Here is a 3,873-nt window from a genome sequence, read left to right on the forward strand (position 1 = left end):
GTGCTGTGCCTTTGGCTATACTTCTTGATGACTGGATTATAATCTCAAAACAGAACCTAGGCTGGGATGTAGGCATGGAAGGGTCTCTGTCCTCCACCTGCTGTTAGTGTACAAGTCATGTTTCAAATACAGTAGACTGACAATAATCCTACATAGTTGTTTAATTCCTTTAACAAAGATTTAGTATCCATGATAGAAATGAACACCATCGGATCAACCAGGAAATAGAGTAGAAAGTTTGACCTCCTGTAGGCCCATGGCTTTGGGAAACAGTGACAGCAGAATATTTCTGTATCTTTGTTCAAGATCAATAGGGTGAGACTAGTTTTTATTCTCGGCACTCTAGGAACTAAACCTTTAGTGATCCCTTAGGACCATCCTTCTTTATTTCAATGACCACTTTCCAGTTAGTAAGAACATCATTCTGAAACATGCCCATGAGGATCTTGAGATGTTTCTAACAAAACCTTTAGCTCAAGGTCCTGCCTGTGTGGTCCTATTCTTCATAGTGGGAAACCTTCGGCAATAGGGTTTATCGACTAGATATTTGTTATTTGAAAATAACTGGTTGAAGATAGACATCTTTTAATCTCCATCAGTGTTTCCTGCTGGCAGAACCTAAAGGTGAGGCTTGAAAATCTAATTTTTGAACTCTTGGCTCCAACATTGTAGGGCAGAGAGAGGAACACGTGGTAGTGAGACAACAGGTAAGTAACACACATAGGCTTGCTGCACCAACAGAGCTATTGCTTTCTATTTTAGTAAGGGGACCAGTAAGGATTTGTGTGTTAATTAGGACTAAAGTTGGTTACAGTTCATTTATTCATTCTCCTTTTCTTCCTCCCTGCCTCTCTCTCTTTCATATCTAGTATTCATTTGAAATGAACGAATCCCTGTTACTTTCGTAGAAAACATTACTTGACATTTTCATCATCCTTTAAATATAAACAGCATATTCAGACTCCTCCTGTCCTTCTTCAAAAAACCCCAGTAATTTAAGAATGAAAACAAGCTGGAAAACTCAGAAAATGGTGATAAAAGTGGGTAGTTTCCATTTCAGCAATGAAGACATGCAAGAATTTTTGTATTAATTAGGACAAAGAGTGGATAGAGTTTGCGTATTTAATCTGTCTCTTTCATACATAGCATTCATTTGGAATGAACTTATTACTTTCATTCATAAAATAATTCTTGTTTTTCCATTGTCCCTTAAAGTCAAAAGCCCACCAAGTCCAGAATGGGAGCCAGCGGTGGTAAAGGCAGACAGAGAGTGATAACCCTAATCACTGTCCTAAAGCTGTGATGCTTCATTCTTGAAAGGAGGATTCCCAGGCGTAATGGCTCATGCTTGTAATCCCAGCACTTTGGGAGGCCAAGGCGGGCGGATCACCTGAGGTCGGGAATTAGAGACCAGTCTGATCAACATGGAGAGACCCCGCCTCTACTAAAAATACAAAATTAGCCGGGACTGGTGGTGCATGCCTGTAATCTTAGCTACTTGGGAAGCTGAGGCAGGAGAATCGCTTGAACCCGGGAGGCGGAGGTTGCGGTGAGCCGAGATCACGCCATTGCACTCCAGCCTGGGCAACAATAGTGAAACTCCTTCTAAAAATAAAAAATAAAAAAAAGATTTAAAGTTCTAAAGAGAGAGGCTAAGACGGGCGCACGGCGCGCCAGCGGCCACTACTCCGCGGGCTGACGGTGGCGGCGCCGGCAGTGCGGAACGCGGGCGCGTAAGCCATGGCTTCCTCAGGGAGAGCCGAGCTCTGGGCGCTGAACCCGTTGCGCTCACTGTGGCTCACGCTGGCCACCGCCTTCCTGCTGACCCTGCTGCTGCAGCTTCTGCCGCCCGGCCTGCTCCTGGGCCGCGCGCTCTTCCAGGACCTGATCCGCTTTGGGAAAACCAAGTGTTGGGGGGCCGCCGCGCCTCGCCGCCTGCCGCGCCTTTGATGTCCCCAAGAGATATTTTTTCCTACTTTTCCCACTTCTATATCATCTCAGTGCTGTGGAATGGCTTCCTGCTTTGGTGCCTTACTCTATCTCTGTTCCTGGGAGCATCTTTTCCATGCTGGCTTTATGGTTTGCTCAGAATTCTCAGGGCAGCACAGTTCCAGGGAGGGAAGCTGGCGCTGTCTGCATTCTTAGTGCTGGTATTTCCGTGGCTGCACAGCTTACGAAAAATGCTTCTACGTCAGTGTCTTCTCTAATGGCACGACTCACGTCGTGCAATACTGTTTTGGACTTGTCTACTATGTCCTTGTCGGCCTACCTGTGCTGAGCCAAGTGCCAGTGGATGGCAGGAATGCCTATGCAATAGGGGAAAACGCTATTGATGCAAGCGCGATGGTTCCATATTCTCGGGATGATGATAGTCATCTGGCCATCTGCCCATCAGTATAAGTGCCATGTCATTCTTGGCAATCTCAGGGTAAATAAAGCAGGAGTGGTTATTCACTGTAACCACAGAATCCCATTTGGAGACTAGTTTAAATGTTTTCTTTCCTTACCTACTTAGCACAGCTGATGATCTACATTTCCATGGCTGTTACCTTTGGGTTCCACAACTTGGTGAATAGTGGTGACATATGTCTTTTTCAATCCTGCCCTGGCTGCCTTTCTCAGCCACAAATTCTACAGAAGTAGATTTGTCTCCTACCCGAAGCATAGGAAAGCTTTCCTATCATTTTTGTTTTAAGGTAACCTCAGTCATGAAGAATGCAAACTAGGTGATGGTTTCCATGCCTAAGGACAGTGAAGTCTGGAGTCCAAGGTACAGTTTCTGCAGAACTGCTTGAAACTCTCTGTTCCATTTCTATACCCCACAAGTTTTCACTGAATGAGCATGGCAATGCCACTCAAGAAAATGAATCTCCAGTGTCTTCAAAGAAGAAATACTAATGGCAGGTCTGCGATTTCTGTGTCTACTTTCTGAGATGCTGTATAAAAACCAACTGATAAAAAGTAGATGAGACTTCTCCAAGCTGCTTCACAAGCAAACTAACTAAAAATATACAAACAGTGTCACACATGCACACACACACATACACAAAGGAAGAGATAGTGCAAGGCTCTTGTATTGGTTTGAAACCCAAGAACGTGCCAACAAACACCACAAGGCGGTGTGGAGCAACAGGCTGTTTTAATGAGCACCTGGGTGAAGACGGGCTGAGGCCTAAAATGGCGTCAGCCCCAAGTGAGGACGGGGCAGAGGTTTTATAGTTTCCCATAAACAGGAAGTGTCCCAGTCTGACGTAACTGCTACGTGATACCGGGATGGCCTCTCTCTCCAACTCCAGGAGGTACGTGTCTTCGGGCCAGCTCACTTCCTGCTTCTGCTATCTTACTGAGGTACACTGCTGGCGCAAGTGGCCTTGCGCCTTGGGACTGGGCCTGAGGAGGGAGGATTTACTCATGCCCCAAAGCTTTCAGGCCCTGGGGAGAATCTTTCAATAAGATCATCAATGGCTGTAACAGCCTGGTAGGAATGGACTATATAATAATATAGCAGGTGCTCAATAAATATTTGTTGCATTTCAGTAAAAGCAGAATAAACTTTCCAAATAATAAAAGGCTGAGTGCGGTGACAGAAACCTGTAATCCCAGCGTTTTGGGAGGCCGAGGTGGGCGGATCGCTTGGGTCCAGGAGTTCGAGACCAACCTGGGCAACATGGCAAAATCCTGTCTCCATCAAAAAATGTAAAAATTCGCCAAGAGCAGTGGCACGCACCTGTAGTCCCAGCTACTTGCGGGTAGGCTGAGGTGGAAGGATCGCTTGAGCCTGGGAGGTCAAGCATGCAGTGAGTCAAGATCACACCACTGCACTCCAGCCTGGGCAACAGAGCAAGACACTGTCTCAAAATAATAATACATAAT

At 45.8% G+C, this 3,873-nt stretch overlaps 1 pseudogene; it reads left to right on the forward strand.

The window, feature by feature from the left end:
• Positions 1 to 1,740: 1,740 nt before the first annotated feature.
• Positions 1,741 to 2,843, forward strand: LOC134736598 (polyprenol reductase-like; annotated as a pseudogene).
• The last annotated feature ends 1,030 nt before the right edge of the window (positions 2,844 to 3,873 follow it).

This window comes from Symphalangus syndactylus, chromosome 1 (genome assembly GCF_028878055.3).
Source record: "Symphalangus syndactylus isolate Jambi chromosome 1, NHGRI_mSymSyn1-v2.1_pri, whole genome shotgun sequence".
NCBI lineage: Eukaryota > Metazoa > Chordata > Mammalia > Primates > Hylobatidae > Symphalangus > Symphalangus syndactylus.